At 39.7% G+C, this 17,018-nt stretch overlaps 1 protein-coding gene and 1 non-coding gene across 2 annotated transcripts in view; one reads left to right on the top strand and one right to left on the bottom strand.

Moving 5' to 3' along the window:
• Gabrg3 (gamma-aminobutyric acid type A receptor subunit gamma3) overlaps positions 1-17,018 on the top strand; it is a 565,913-nt gene that overhangs the window by 460,616 nt on the left and 88,279 nt on the right. The gene's annotated exons all lie outside the window — the stretch shown is intronic.
• Positions 3,885-4,016, bottom strand: LOC127192505 (small nucleolar RNA SNORA17). Its single transcript, XR_007830986.1, has one exon. It is a non-coding gene; the product is annotated as a small nucleolar RNA SNORA17 (small nucleolar RNA).

Genomic DNA, 17,018 nt, shown 5'->3' with positions numbered 1-17,018 from the left:
AGTGTCTCCAGGTTCTACGGGGATACACTAAATCTCTGTCCCTGCTGAGCTTCATGCATGTGTCTTCTCGATGTCACCAGGGTTGGTTATCTTTTACTAGTGTTCTCTTTGCCCTTTTGTGAGAGCACGTTTTCAGATGTACTGATCTGAACACTCTGGGAGAGTTCTCTTTTGGATTCAAAAGCAATCTGGCTGCGACATGTCACTTCATTGATGGACAGTATTTGTTTTGTCTCCTGCGGCACCACAGAAGCATTATGCTTGTTGCAAAAGCACTTTTCCCCAAACAGGAACATGGTGTTTGGTCAAGGGTATCTGAGTAATTTTATTCCGCTGATGGAACGCCGAAACAAGTTCTCTGTCACTCATCAAACATTGGGTGATTATCTTCTTGATTCTTCAACACGTTTTCAGGTGTAGCTCAGAAAGCAAAATTCTGATTGGCTCTCAGATGTGATGGACCAAGAGGTAGATGAAAGGAAATGCTCCATGCACTGGGAGCAGTGGATGGAACTCCCTGGTGAACAATGGACATCACAGTAACTAGACTTCCTAATTATCTGCCACAGATGAATTTCAAGCTGACCTTGTGTCTTCTACACAAAAGAAAATGTTAAGCATTAGTCGCTTTCCAGCAGAAGTGAGTGAGTGCCCTATATTCTAGGCCTTCCACGGGAACAATTTTGTCCAGAGCATTTTCCTTCCTCCCTTGCACATGACTCGTTGCTTTGCATTGGTGACTTTCCTCGGGAAATACATTTGAGTAACAAATTGCATGCAGTTGATTTGGGGTTTGAATAAATATGCCTGGAAATTGCTACTGCCTCGCTACAGTTCACACACATTGTATGCTGCCTAGAATAACTCAGGGCTTATTTATGCAGATGTTAACAGCAGATTCTTGTAAATGCCTTAAATTTGTGTTTGTGGCTATAAAAAATGATGGAGACAATCAGCATTTATGTATAGGCATTGTGCTGAATAATACAATAAGAGATAAATTCTCCTTTGAGTGCCAGTAGAATTTAAGTGCAGAGCAAAGGAGACATTTGAATTATATCAGGTGGAGACCTCATGCTTACCTGGTACCCATCTGATCAGCTTTTTTTAACTTTATAATATGAAGTGGACAATGAGTGCTGTGAATCTCCTAAATGAAGTAATTCATGAGGAATTACACATAGTCAATCCAGAACGGAGCTATTACCATACTCATCCTGAATGTCTTACTGTGTACTAAAGCCTCTTCTTAACCTTTCCGCTTTTTGCCTGAGAATTTTTTATGCAAACCAGATGTAAAAGGTAGGTATATAAATCAAACATTTACTGGTATTAAATGGTAAACTTATTTAGAAACAATTCTTAACTATACAGGTAATTTTAGCAGTCAGGGTAGAAACAAATTTGCATACTAATGAGATGAGTGTGCTTCTTTATTTCTATTGAGGAGTTAAATCTTGGTTAACATTAGATACTGCAGAACCTAAAGCATCTTAAGTGATTTTCAGAGGGGATCAGTAATTTGATTGTATAAGCTTCAATGCTGAGACCTCCACCTTGCATAAATATGTCGTACTGAGCAGCAGAAATGGTGACATCTCAGAAATTATTAAGAAACTCTGTCCTCATTTCTAGCCAACATTCATTTAATAATTTTTTTACATGTACATTTAATACCATTTTATTCAACAACGTAAGACAATTAGAAAGACTTTCTTGTATTTTGGTAAAACTTATTATTTTAAAAAATATATTTATTTTTCTGATAATATATTTTGATCATATTCTTTTTAAAAAGTTTTTGTTGGTCATTTGTGAATTTAACGTCATGCATCCCAACCCTTCTCATCACCCCATCTTCTCACACACACCACTACCCTTGCAACCTTGCCCTGAACAGAGAAAAAAAAAAAATCTCATCACGGAAGCCGTAGTGTGTCCCAGAGTATACCCTTTTGTACACAATTCTTTGCTTGCAAATGTTCATTACAATGACTCCTTGGTCTGATACAAGACCTCTGGGTTCTGCTACTCTATCAATACTGAAACCTCACTGGACTCCTCTTGGATGTCCTGTTGTTGCCTTAGGTATTGTAGATCCTGTAGTTTTGGATCTGTAGGACCAACCCCTTCAATGCACTCCAGCTATTCATAGATGGGATAAATGTTGGGGTGGGCCAATATAAAGCCCTGGTTCTGGGCCTGAGAGGTATGTGAGGTGGTCAGAATGCCAGATATCTTACTTTCATGCCCTTGGGGCTGACTCACCAGCAACCCCCACAACCAGGACCAGCTCTTCCCTGCTTCCAGACAAGGTGCAATACCCATTTTCCTGAATGTTGCAACTGGTGAAGGTCATGGCCAGTTCTTTCACTCTTATGACCCTAGGGCCAATTCTTTGACTGCCATAGATGGTGAGAGCTGAGGAAGAGGAGAAGGGCATCTCTCCCTCATCTGCACCACCACCACACAGCAGAAAGAGTCAGGGCTGGGTCTCCTCTGCTCACACCCTTGGTGCCAGCACACCTGCAACTCCCATGTCCAGGGCCATCCGTACTATACTGCCAGGAGAGATGAAAGAAAGGCCTGCTTTTGGAGGGACAAGGAAAACTCTCCTGCTCTCATTACTGCAGGGCCGGCTCTGCCACCTGCCATAGATGGCAAGGGGCTAGGATAGAGGAAGGCATCTCTCTCACCCATACTGCCTCACTGTAGACAAGTTACAGGCTGGCTTTCTCATGCTCACACCCTCACAGGCAGCTCACAGGCACCCTAGCCACCAGGGTCAGCTCTACTGTGCTTCTGAGGTGAGGTGCAGAGACTGTTCTCCTACTCTCATGATCCCAGAGGGAACAAGTGTTTTACCTGCTGTAGGTGGCAAGGGATGAGGGTGTGGTATCTCTCCCTTTCCCATGTCACCACACAGCAGACAAGAGGCAGGGCCACCTCTTTCATGCTCATACCCTTTAGGGATAGGATTCACTCATCCTTTCTCCCACCCCTCCCAACTCCCACCACCAAGGCCAGCTCTTCTGTACAGCCCGGGTGAGGTGTAGAGCCCACTCTTCAGAGTGCTGCAGCTGGTGAGGGGCAGGGCCAGTCTCCTGCTCTCATGACTCAGGGGCCAGGTCTCTCATCTGTCAAATGTGGTGAGGGGCAAGGGTGGAAGGAAGGTATCTCTCCCTCATCCACACCACCACACAAGAGACAAGTGTTAGGGCCAGCTTTCCCATGTGTGTATCCTCAGGGCCAGCTCACCCACAACCCCTGCCATGTGCAAGGCTCACTCTCCCAAATACTGCAGCTTGCTAGGGGCTGCTTTCATGTCTCCAGGGGCAGCTCTTCCAAGAAGCCCAGGTGAAGGGTGGGGCCAGTTCTACACAGCCCTCAAACATCAACATGTCCTTGGGCAGCATCCCAGACCAGGGATATCCACCTGGCTTTGGTGCTAACAAGCCCCTGCTGCTGCAGAGCCATGGACCCAGATGTGCCCCCCCTTACCATGGCAGTACAGGTCAGGACCCCTCCAAGGTCTCAGGTGGCATTAGCAGCTACTGACATCAGGCTGCTCCTCACTACCATAGTCTCCAGATCTACCTGTCTTCACTGTGCCCACAACCTTCTGTTTCTCTTTCATTACTCCATCACTTATTTGCTCCTCTTGGAAACACCCAGGCTCTCTGAATGTATGGGGTCTTCTCAGGAGTCATCTGGAGAGTGCTATTTCCTGCTGTGCATTATGGCATCCCACAGGGGTCACCTCAGACATGGTATGTTCCCCCAGGCCTGCACAGAACCAGACTGGTGCTCATCTCCGGCTAGCTGCCTGTCCAGGGCCCATAGCGCTGGACTGTTGGTTGCCTCAGGCTCACTTTCTTTCAGAGAATGTTAGTCTATTAATCATTCAGATGTTCATAGGTGGGAACACTGAACATAGACATGGCCTCTCTTCTCTCTGCCACCTACTGACACACATGTGACACAGAAGCCACACCTGCAATGCCTTTAGGGGCATTTTCATCATATTCTTCCCTCCTCTCCAACGTCTCCCAAGACCTCCTCACCTCTATACTCACCAAACTTCATGTTCTAAGATGCAAAAGGAAAAAGATTACATATTTTATCATATACAGAGATATATATTTAACTTTTAATTATATATATATATATATATATATATATATATATATATATATATATATATATATATATATGCTTTGATTATAAAATCCACGAAGGTTAGGTTCACAGTAAGGACCCACAGGAGAAAAGGAGATCTTCCAAAAGAGGAGAAATGGAACACGGTGTTATAAAGAGATAAATAGAGAAACTAGAATAGGAAAATTAAACAGGGAAATAGAAAGCACAGTAAAGAAGAGAATATGAAGAGAGATAAGTAATACTAAAGCCCTTTTGAAAAGCCATTTGGAAACCGGCTACCCTAGAAGCTTCACTTAATGGTTTCTTTTTAAAGAAGCTCAAGTTGATATGGTTATCCTGTAGTTTATGACTACTATCAACTTATAAATACGTGCATACCATGTTTCTCTTCCTGGGTCTGGGTTACCTCGCTCAGCATGCTCTATTCTAATTTCATCCACTTGCCTCCAAATTTCGCAATATCATTGTATTTAATGGCTGAGTAATATTCTATTGTGTAAATGTACTACATTTTCTTTATCCACTCTTTAATTGAGGAACATCTAGGCTCTTTCCAGTTTCTGGCTATTATGAATAAAGCTGCTATGAACATAGGTGAGCAAGTGTCCTTGTGGTATGGTGAAGCATCTTTTGGGTATATGCCCAGGAGTGGTAAAGCTGTGTCTTGAAGTAGAACTATTCCAAGTTTTCTGAGAAACTGATAGCTTCATTTCCAAAGTGCTTGTATAAATTTGCAATACTACCAGCAACGGAGGAGTGTTCTCCTTGATCCACATCCTTGGCAGCATGTGCCATCACTTGAATTTTTTATCTTGGCCATTGCTATATGTATAACATGGGATCTCATAGTTGTTTTTTAAGTGCCTTGGCCACTAGAGATCCCTCTGAGGAAAATTCCTGTTTAGATATGTAATCCATTTTCATTGGGTTATTTGGTTTGTTGATATCTAGTTTCTTGAGGTTTGTTTGTTTGTTTGTTTTATGTTTTGGATATCAGCCCTCTGTCCAATCTAGTATTAGTGAACTCTGTAGGCTGATGTTTTATCCAATTAACAGTCTACTTTCTCTTTGCAGAAGATTTTTCAGTTTCCTAAGATCCCATTTATTAATTTTTTTATCTTAATGCCTGAGCTGTTGGTGGTCTATTCAGGAAGTTGCCTCCTGTGCCAATACTTTCAAGGTTATTCTCCACATTTTATTCTACTAGATTTTGTATATCTGGTTTTATATTAGGCCTTTGATCCACTTGGACTTGAGTTTTGTGCAGGGTGATAGATATGGATCTATTTATATTTGACATGAAGATGTCCAGTTAGTCCAGCACCATTTGTTGAAGATGCTTTCTCTTTTTCATTATTACAGGTTTGGCTTCTTTGTCAAAAAGCAAGCATCCATAGATATGTGGGTTTACTTCTGGGTCTTCAATTTGATTCCATTGATCAACCTGTCTGTGTTTATGCCAAATACATATGGTTTTTAATTACTGTTGCTCTGCAATGCAGCTTGAAATCAGAGATGATGATACTTCCAGAAGTTCTTTCATTGTTCAGGGTTCTTTTACCTATCCTGGGTTTCTTGTTTTTTCATATGAGGTTGAGTATTGTCCTTTTAAGGTCTGTAAAGAATTGTGTTGGAATTTTTATGGAAATTGTGTTGAATCTGTATATTGCTTTTGATAAGATGGCCATTTTTACTATGTTAGTCCTACCAATCCATGAACATGGGACATCTTTCCATCTTTTGATATCATCTTCAATTTCTTTCTTCAAAGACTTGAGGTCCTTGTCACTCAGGTCTTTCACTTGCTTGGTTAGAGTTACACCAAGATATTTACATTATTTGTGGCTATTGTGGAGCATGTGGTTTCCCTAATTTGTTTCTCAGCCTGTTTGTCATTTGTATAAAGGAGGGCTACTGATTTTTTTCGGAGGTAATTTTATATAGAGCCACTTTGCTAAATATGTTTATCAGTTGTAGGAGCTCTCTCGTAGAATTTTGGGAGTCACTTAGGTATATTGTCATATCATCTGGGAATAACAATACTTTGACTTCTTCCTTTGCAATTTCTATCCTATTGATCTCCTTTAGTTGTCTTGTTGTTCTAACTAGAACTTCAAGTACTGTATTGAATAGCTATGGGCGGCCTTGTTGTGTCCCTGATATTAGTGGTATTACTTTAAGTTTCTCTCCATTTACTTTGATGTTGATTATTGGCTTGCTGTCTACTGCCTTTATGGTGTTTAGGTACGTGTCTTTTATCCCTATCTCTTCAAGACTTTTATCATAATGGGGTACTGGATCTTGTCAAAGCCTTTTTTCTACATCTAATGAAATGATCTCTGGTTTGAAGCCTGCTTGATCATGGTAGATAATGTTTTATATGTGTTTTTGGATTTGCTTTGTGAGTATTTTATTGATTATTTTTCCATAAATGTTTATAAGGAACTTGGTCTGAAATTCTTATATTTGGTTGAGTCTTTGTGTGGTTTCAATATTAGGGTAATTGTGGCCTAATAAAATGAATTGCCAGTGTTCCTTCTGACTCTATTTTGTGAAATAATTTGAGCAGTATTGGTATTAACCCTTCTTTGAAAGTCTGGTAGAATTCTGCACTAAACCCATCTGGACCTGGGCTTTTGTTGTTGTTGTTGTTGGGAGATTTTTAATGATGGCTTTTTACTTCCTTAGGCACTATGAACCTATTTAAATTGTTTATCTGTTCTTTATTTAATGTTGGTAAGTGTATCTATCAAGAAAATCATTCATTTCATTTAGATTTTCCAATGTTGTAGAGTACATGTTTTTGAAGTAAGGCCTAATGATTCTTTGAATTTCCTCACTGTCTGTTGTTATGTTCCTTTTTTCATTTCTGATTTTGTTAATTTGGATAATGTCTCTTCAGTCTTTTTGTTAGTTTGGGGAAGGGATTTTCTAGCTTGTCAATTCTTCTCAAAGAACCAACTCTTTTATTTTATTTATTTCTGTTTTTTGTTTGTTGTCGTCGTCGTTGTTGTTCTTGTTGTTTTGGAGACAGGGTTTCTCTGTGCATCCTTGGCTATCCTGGACTTACAAAATAGACCAGGCTGTCCTCAAACTCTTAACCAGGTATAGTGGTGCACGCCTTTAATCCAAGCACTCAGGAGGAGCAGGCAGGAGGATCTCTGTGAGTTTAAGGCTAGCCTGATCTACAAAGTGAGTATAGGACTGCCTAGGCTATATAGAGAAACCCTGTCTTGAAAAACAAAACAAAACAAAAAAGAACTAACTCTTCATTTCATTGATTCATTGTATTTTTCTCTTTGTTTCACGAATTTATTGATCAGCCCTGAGTTTGATTATTTCCTGCCATCTACTCCTCTTGGGTGTGTTTGCTTCTTTTTATTACAGAGCTTTCAGGTGTCCTGTTAAGTAACTAGTATGAAATCTCACTAATTTGTTTATGAAGAAACTTAACACTAAGAACTTTTCTCTGAGAATTGCTTTCACTGTGTCCCATAAGTTTGGGTATGATGTGCATTCATTTTCATTGAATTCTAGAAAGTCTTTAATTTCTTTATTTTTTCCTTGCCCCAGGTTTTTGAGTAAGGAGTTTCAGTTTCCTTCAGTTTGTCAGCTTTGTGTTCTTTCAGTTATTGTTGAAGTCCAGCTTTAATCCATGGGAGGTTATTTCAATTTTCTTGTATATGTTGGAACTTTCTTTGTGACCAAGTACATGGTCAACTTTGGAGAAAGTTCCATGAGATGCTGAAAAGGTATATTCTTTTGTGTTTGTGTGACATGTTCTGTATGTATCTGTTGGGTCCATTTGATCCATAACCTCGGATAGTTTCATTATCTCTCTCCTTAGTTTCTGTCTGGATGACTTGTTCGTTGATAAGAATGAGGTGTTGAAGTCACACTATTAGTTTATGGGGTTTGGTGTGTGATTTAAGCTTTAGTAATTTTTCTTTGATGAATGTAGGTGCCCTTGCATTTAGAGCATAGATATTTCAGAATTGAACATCATCTTGGTGGATTTTTCCTTTGATTAGTATTAAATGTCCCTTTCCATCTCTCTTGATTAGTTTTGGTTGAAAATTTATTTTATTAGATATTTGAATAGCTACTCCAGCTTGCTTCTTGCGTCCATTTGCTTGTAAAATCTTTTTCCAACTCTTTACTCTGAGGTAATACTTATTGTGTCTGAGGCGTGCTTCTTGCATGCAGCAGAATGATGGATCCTGTTTTAGCATCCATCTGTTAGCCTGTGTCTTTTTTATTAGGGAATTGAGTCCATTGATATTGCGGTATATTAGTGACCATTGATTGTTCATTCCAGTTATTTTGATGTTGGTGGTAGTAGTGTGTGTGTGTGTGTGTGTGTGTGTGTGTGTGTGTGTGTGTGTTCGTTCCATTCTTTTTTTTCTTTTTTTTTTTTGATGTGAGTTATTTATATACCGTGTTTTCTCATGTATAGTTCACCTCCTTTGGTTGAAATTTTCTTTCTAGTATCTTTTGTAGGGTTGGATTTGTGGATAGATACTGTTGAAATTTGGTTTTGTCGTGGAATATCTTGTTTTATACATCTATGATGATTGAAAGTTTTGCTGTGTATAGTCTGGACTGGATTCTGTGATATCTGCATCTGCAAGACATCTGCCTAGGCCCTTTTTGCTTTTAGATTCTCTGTTGAGAAGTCAGGTGTAATTCTTATAGGTCTGCCTTTATATGTTTTTTTACTTTTTTCCATTGCAGTTTTTAATATTCTTTCTTTGTACTGTACATTTAGAGTTTTTATTATTATGTGGTGGGAAGATTTTCTTTTCTGGTTGAATCTATTTGGTGTGCTATAAGCTTCTTATATGTTTATAGGTATCTCTTTCTTTAGATAAGGAAAATTTCCCACAATGGTTTTGTTGAAAATATTTTCTGGACCTTTAATCTGGGAAATTTCTACTTCTTTTTCTATTATTATGTTGGTTTTTCATAGTGTCCCAGATTTCCTGGGTGTTTTGTGGCAGCAACTTTTTAAAAAAAATTTATTAATTTATTCATATTACATTTCAATGGTAATCCCCTTCCTTGTATCTTCCCATTCCTCCCTCCCTCCCATTTTCACCTTACTCCCCTCCCCTATGACTGTGACTGAGGGAGACTTCCTCCCCATGTATATGCTCATAGGGTATCAAGTCTCTTCTTGGTAGCCTGCTATACTTCCTCTGAGTGCCACCAGGTCTCCCCATTCAGGAAACTTGGTCAAATATGAGGCACCAGAGTACATGTGAAAGTCAGACCCTACTCTCTACTCAACTGTTGAGAATGTCCTGTCCATTGGCTAGATCTGGGTAGGGGTTTGAAGGTTACAGCCTGTATTGTCCTTGGCTGGTGCCTTAGTTTGAGCAGGACCCCTGGGCCCAAATCTGCCAATCATAATGTTCTTCTTGTAGCTTTCTAGGATCATTTGGATCCTTCAACGTTGCCATTCTCCTATGCTTCTCTCATCTAGAGTCCCAATAGGATGTCCTCCCCTCTGTCTCAGTTTCCTGGTAAGTGAAGGCTTTCATGGGACATGCCCCTTGGGCTAGTATGCAGATATAAGTGAGTATATACCATTTGAGTCTTTCTGCTTCTGGGTTAACTCACTCATTATGATCATTTCTAGCTCAATCCATTTGTCCACAAATTTCAGGAATTCCTTGTTTTTAATAGCTGAGTAGTATTCCATAGTGTAAATGTACCACAGTTTCTTTATCCATTCTTCTACTGAGGGACACTTAGGCTGGTTCCATGATCTGGCTATTATGAATAAAGCTGCTATGAACATGGTTGAGCAAATTTTCTTGTTGTGTGCTGGAGCATCTTCTGGGTATATTCCAAGGAGTGGAATAGCTGGGTCCTGAGGAAGCCCTATTCCCAGTTTTCTGAGATAGAACCAGATAGATTTCCAAAGTGGCTGTACTAGTTTGCATTCCCACCAGCAATGAAGGAGTGTTCCTCTCTCTCCACATCTTCACCAGCATGTGGTGTTGCTTGAAATTTTGATCTTAGCCATTCTGATGGGTGTAAGATAGAATCTCAGAGTTGTTTTGATTTGCATTTCCCTGATGACTAAGGAGGTTGAGCATTTCTTTAAGTGTTTTTAGCCATTTGATATTCCTCTATTGAGAATTCTCTGTTTAGTTCCAAGCCCCATTTCTCAATTGGGTTATTTGGTTTGGTGGTGTTTAATTTCTTGAGTTCTTTATATATTTTGGATATTAGACCTTTGTCAGGTGTAGGGTTGGTGAAGATCTTTTCCCAGTCTGTAGGCTGTCGCTTTGTTCTCTTAACAGTGTCTCCAGCCTTACAGAAGCTTCTCAGCCTCATGAGGTCCCATTTATTAATTGTTGACCTCAAGGCCTGGGCCATTGGTGTTCTGTTCAGAAAGTTGTCTCCTGTGCCAATGTGTTCCAGGCTTTTTGCCACTTTTTCTTCTCTCTGGCTTAGTGTCTCTGGTTTTATGTTGAGGTCTTTGGTCCACTTTGATTTGAGTTTTGTGCAAGGTGACAAATATGGGTCCAGTTGCATTTTTTTACACATAGACCTCCAGTTCGACTGGCACCATTTGTTGAATATGCTATTCTTCTTCCATTTAATGGATTTGGCTTCTTTGTCAAAAATCAAGTAACCATATGTTTGTGGATTCATATCTGGGTCTTTGATTTGATTCCACTGATCAACCAGCCTGTTGCTGTACCAGTACCATGCTGTTTTAATTACTGTTGCTTTATAGTACAGCTTGAGATCAGGTATGGAGATTCCTCCGGATGATCTTTTATTGTACAAGATGGTTTTAGCTATTCTGGGTTTTTTGTTTTTCCATATGAAGTTCAGAATTGAACTTTCAATGTCTTTAAAAAATTGTGTAGGTATTTTGATAGGGATTGCATTGAATCTATAGATTGCTTTTGGTAAGATGGCCATTTTTACTATGTTAATTCTCCCGATCCATGAGCAAGGAAGATCATTCCATCTTCTCAGGTCATCTTCAATCTCTTTCTTCAGAGTTTTGAAATTTTTTTCAAAGAAGTCCTTCACTTGCTTAGTTAGAGTAACTCCAAGATATTTTATATTGCTTGTGGCTAATGTGAAGGGTGTGGTTTTCCTAATTTCTTCTTCTGCAAGCTTGTCATTTGTATATAGGAAGGCTACAGATTTTTTTGAGTCAATTTTGTATCCAGCCAATTTGCTGAAGGTGTTTATCAGCTGTAGGAGTTCTCTGGTGGAATTTTGAGGGTCACTTATGTACACTATCATATCATCTGCAAATAGGGGTAATTTGACTTCCTCCTTTCCCATTTGGATACCCTTGATCTCCTTTTGTTGTCTTATTGCTCTGGCTAGAACTTCGAGTACTATATTGAAGAGATATGGAGAGAGTGGGCAGCCTTGTCTTATTCCCGATTTGAGAGGAATTTCCTTGAGTATCTCACCATTTACTTTGATTTTGGCTATTGGCTTGCTGTATATAGCCTTTATTATGTTGAGGAAAGTGCCTTGTATCCCCGAGCTCTCCAAAACTTTAAACATGAATGGGTGTTGGATTTTATCAAATGCTTTCTCTGCATCTAAGGAGATGATCATGTGGTTTTTTATTTTCAGTTTGTTTATATGGTGGATTACATTGATGGATTTCCATATATTAAACCATCCCTGCATGCCTGGAATGAAGCCTACTTGGTCATGATGAATGATATCTTTGATGTGTTCTTGTATTCGTTTTGCAAGTCTTTTATTTAGTATTTTTGCATCGATGTTCATAAGAGAAATTAGTCTGAAATTCTCTTTCTTTGTTGAATCTTTGTGAGGTTTAAGTATCAATGTGACTATGGCCTCAGGGATGAATTTGGTAATGTTCCATCCATATCTGTCTTTTGGAGTAGCTTGAAGAGTATCGGTATTAGTGCCGCCTTGAAGGTCTGGTAGAATTCTGTACTGAAACCATCTGGCCCTGGGCTTTTTTTTTTTTGGTTGGGAAACTATCAATTATTTCTTCTATTTCTGTAGGGGAAATGGGACTATTTAACCTGTTTATCTGTTCTTCACTCAATTTTGGCAAGTTAAATTGATCAAGAAAATCGTCCATTTCCCTTAGATTTTCAAATTTTGTGGCGTATATGCCTTCAAAGTAGGATCTTATGATTCTTTGTATTTCTTCAGTGTCTGTTGTTATGTCTCCCTTTTCATTTCTGATTTGGTTGATTTGTATACGGTCTCTCTGCCTTTTAGTTAGTTTGGCTAATGGTTTGTCTATATTGTTGATTTTCTCAAAGAACCAGCTTTTGGTTTTGTTGATTCTTTGGACTATTTTCTTAGTTTCTAATTTGTTAATTTCAGCCTTGAGTTTGATAATTTCCAGATGTCTACTCCTTTTGGGTGTTTCTGCTTCTTTTTTTCTAGGACTTCCAGTTGTGTCATTAAGATGCTTATGTGGGATATTTCCAATTTTTTTTTAAAGGCACTTAGTGCTATGAATTTTCCTCTTAGCACTGCTTTCAATGTATCCCACAAATTTGTGTACGTTGTTCCTTCATTTTCATTGACTTTCAGAAACTCCTTGATTTCTTTCTTTATTTCTTCCCTGACCCAGGTGTCATTTAGCAGAGAGTTGTTTAGTTTCCAGGTACATGTAGGCTTTTTGTTATTTCTGTTGTTGTTGAATTGCAGCCTAAGAGCATGGTGATCTGATAGGATACAAGGTATTATTTCAATCCTCTTGTATCTGTTGAGGCTTGCTTTGTGACCTACAATGTGATCAATTTTGGAGAAGGTTCCATGGAGTGCAGAGAAGAAGGTATATTCCTTCTTGTTTGGGTGAAAGGTTCTAAAGATATCTGTCAGATCCATTTGATTCATGGCATTGGTTAATGATGTTATTTCTCGGTTTAGTTTCTGCTTCAATGGCCTATCCTTCAGTGACAGTGGGCTGTTGAAGTCTCCCACTATTATTGTGTGGGGATCGATGTGTGGTTTAAGCTTCATTAACAGTTCTTTTACAAGTGTGGGTGCCCTTGTATTAGGAGCATAGATATTCAGAATTGTGATGTCATCTTGGTTGACTTTACCTTTCATGAGTATGAAGTGTCCTTCTTCATCCCTTTTGATTAATTTTGGTTGAAAGTCTATTTTGTTAGATACTAAAATGGCTACACCTGCTTCCTTCTTGTGACCATTTGCTGGGAATATTTTTTCCAACCTTTTACCCTGAGGTTATTCTTATCGTTATGGGTGAGATGTGTTTCTTGAATGCAGAAGAATGTTGGATCTTGTTTATGCACCCATTCAGTTAGTCTGTATCTTTTTATTGGAGAATTGAGACCATTGATGTTGAGAGATATTAATGACCAGTGACTGTTAAGAGTCTTAATTTTGATGTTGTTTCCAGTCGAGCGTTTGTGTAGTTGTGTTTTTGCCATGGTATAGTTATCTATTTCCTGAGTAGTTTTGGTTGTAGCTTGACCCTTTGGGATGGAGTTTTCCTTCTAGTACCTTCTGTAAAGCTGGATTTGTGGATAGTTACTGTTTGAATTTGTTTTTGTCATGGAATATTTTGTTTTCTTCATCAATGGTTATTGATAGTTTTGCTGGGTAAAGTAGTCTGGCCTGGCATGTGTGGTCTCTTAGGGTTTGCAGGATCTCTGTCCAGGCCCTTCTGGCTTTTATGGTCTCTGCTGAGAAGTTGGGTGTAATTCTGATAGGTTTGCCATTAAATGTTATTTGGCCCTTTTCCCTTGCAGCTTTTAATATTTTTTCTTTGTTCTGTATGTTTTGTGTTTTGATTATGTGACGGGCAGTTTTTCTTTTCTGGTCAATTCTATTTGGTGTCCTGTAGGCCTCTTGTATGTTTATAGGCATCTCTTTCTTTAGATTGGGGAAATTTTCTTCTATGATTTTGTTGAGAATAGTTTCTGGGCCTTGGAATCTGATATCTTCTCTTTCTTCAATGCCTATTATCCTCAGATTTTTTCTTTTCATGGTGTCCTTGATTTCTTGGATGTTTTGTGCCAGGATTTTTTCAGATTTAGCATTTCCTTTAATGGTTGCTTCAAGATCTGTGATTGTATCTTCTAGACCTGAGATTCGTTCCTCCATCTCTTGGATTCTGTTAGAAAAGCTCACCTCTGTGTTGCTCGCCTTCTTCTCTGAGGTCTCACGTTCTTGTTTTTCTTCTGTCTGTGTGTTTATCATTGAATCCATTTTCATCTTCAGATCCTGAACTGATTTTTTGATTTCTTTCATCTGATTGTTTGTATATTCCAGAGTTTCTTCCATTGCCTCTTTATAGGTCTTCAGAGCTTGAACCGTTTTATTTATTTCTTTCATCTGGTTGTTTGCATTTCCCTGCAATTTTTCCAGTTCCACTCTATGTGCTTCTATATGTCTCTCACCTGTTTGGCTCGTCTTCCTGCATTTGATAACGAATTTTATTTGTTTCCTCCATTATCATCCTCATTACTAAGGATTTGAGGTCATTTTCTTCTTTTTCATTGTGTTTGCATGTTCTCTGTTGTTTTCTTTGGGATAGCTGGGATCTGGAGACGCCATATTGTTTTCGGGTTTTTTGCATATGCTTTTACGCTGTCCTTTAGACATCTTGCCTCTCTGTTTTTGTTGGGTGGCTTCCAGAGTTGGGTGGAGGGAGGCTGATGATAGATTCACCTGTTTTCTCATGATTTCCCTAGGCCGGAAGCTCTGATGCTTCACTGGTGTGGATGGCAGGAGGCTAGCCCTGTCATTTTGTACTCTCACAACCAGTGATCCTCAGCTCCCTTGTACTGTGGGTTTTGCAATTGTTATGGGTCTCTGAATGTGCATTGGGCCAGGTCAAAGTGTCCACAGCCTTCTGGGCCACCTGCCAAGACCAGGTAGGGACACTGGGCCTGAACCACACGCCAAGCTCCACTAGCTTCTCATGGCCCGAACCGTCTGCCAAGCTCAGTTATGGACTATGGACCCAATCTGCGCACCGAGCTCAGCTAGTGGCCTAATGGCCTAGAGTTTTGTGACTAGCTAGTCTTCATGTCCAGTAGAGTGTCTACTCTGGTGTTTATGTGGCCTGCATGGCCATTGGAATTTTGAGTGCTACCCTTGCCTCTGCAGTATTTAATACCAGTGTGGCCTGAGGTACTGGTACTGGTGAGCCTCCAAAATAGCAGGCTGGTTTGGGAGCTATAAAATGGACTCCAGGAGGTGAGTGTAGTTTAAAGATTGTGTGTGTGTGTGTGTGTGTGTGTGTGTGTGTGTGTGTGTGTGTGTGTGTGTTTTCAGGAAATATGGCAGGCAAGGGCTTAATGAAGAATCTTACCTGGTTGTCCCTTATGACTGCAGGCCTCCAAGATTGCAGACAGTTCTGTGGGGCAGGAATTGGAGCACAGGATATGGGCTTCAGTTTGCCACTGTTAGGGGCACTTTCAGATGAGGTCGCAAGCAAGGATTAGGAAGGGGAGGGGCTTACCTGGAGACCCTTGGTCTAGTAGGCCTCTGGGAAAGCAAACAGAGTTGTGGGGTGGGAAATGGGGCACCTTTACTAAGCCTTTTAGATTTTAATTGTTTACAGTTTCACATATGTATACACATGTACACATTGCATACTGACTGTCTTGTTATAAAAAGCAAATAACACCAAAAATCCTATAGTCGTGGAGGTCTTTGTTCTTCCTTCAGTTGCGAACTGAAAATTTTACCTTCTAAGTGGAAAACTAAGTTGTTCTTAGAAGTGATGAGCCCATCATTTAGGCATGCTTTGCACCAGGATTCCTTTAGTGCATAACCTGATCCCATGTTTTCCATGATTCTCATCTTATCTACTGCCATTCTCACGTCACTGTCTTTTTCACCTAATTGGGTAAGTTACCCACTCTTTATATAAATGGTGTGTGTGTGTGTGTGTGTGTGTGTGTGTGTGTGTGTGTGTGTGTGTGACATGTGCATGGCACCACATTGTGTGCCCTGTGACCAGACCACTTCTGTTATAATCCAGGCCCCATCTCTAACATTTGCAGAGTTCAGACTTCAGACCAGATCTTATAAGCCTCCTGTGTCCTCCATTCCCAACAATCTCTAGATCTTTTTCTAGGTTTTCCTGGTATGTCAACATCTTGTTTTGTTTAACATAATCATAAAACTTCCCAACATATAAATGGAAACAAATTAATAGTGACAGATGCTATTGAACCAGAGTGTCATTCATTTGTAGGAATCTGTTCTTACCTAGGAAATACTAGCTTTCACTCTGAGATTCATGTACATATTTGAGGTTAGGGTCAGTATATGTTTGAGGTTAGCATCAGTATACCTTTTTTTTTTTTTTTCTCTAAACACTGGGCAATTATTACTGCCTCCCAATGCCCCAATTCCTTTCTGCAGGTGTTCATATGAAACTATGTTGTCAACTTGGGAATATATTCACTTCCATAAGGAACAATAAAAGTGTCACTGGATCACTTCTCCTTGCTATGAGTTAACAAAGCAATAGTCATGTAGGTTACCTTGTCAACCAATGGTAGTGTAGTGCTTTCTCCATGGCACACAGGTCAAGCTGACTGCATGCTCATCATGCCCACTCCTCATGCTGAATCTATGCATGTCTAGCCCCATGTTACAGGAAAATCAATCAGAGAAACAGCAGACCTAGAGGTACTCAATAAAGGAACTTAAATGGGGCACAGTTGAGACCAGGCTTAGCCATCTGGTTAATTATTCATTTACTAAAAGCCATGATGAGCCAGAAGTTACATGACAGTTTAGGAAGGGCAAGGAAGTACACCGTAGGTTTCATCACAGTGAAGCCAGGAAGTCAGCCCATTCTAGTCTTCTGGAAAGAAAACAACCTCTTAAAT

The sequence above is a fragment of the Acomys russatus genome, chromosome 7 (genome assembly GCF_903995435.1).
Source record: "Acomys russatus chromosome 7, mAcoRus1.1, whole genome shotgun sequence".
In the NCBI taxonomy this organism is placed as follows: domain Eukaryota; kingdom Metazoa; phylum Chordata; class Mammalia; order Rodentia; family Muridae; genus Acomys; species Acomys russatus.
The sequence above is the reverse complement of the archived record's forward strand: the minus strand, read 5'-3'. Positions and strand labels throughout refer to the sequence as shown.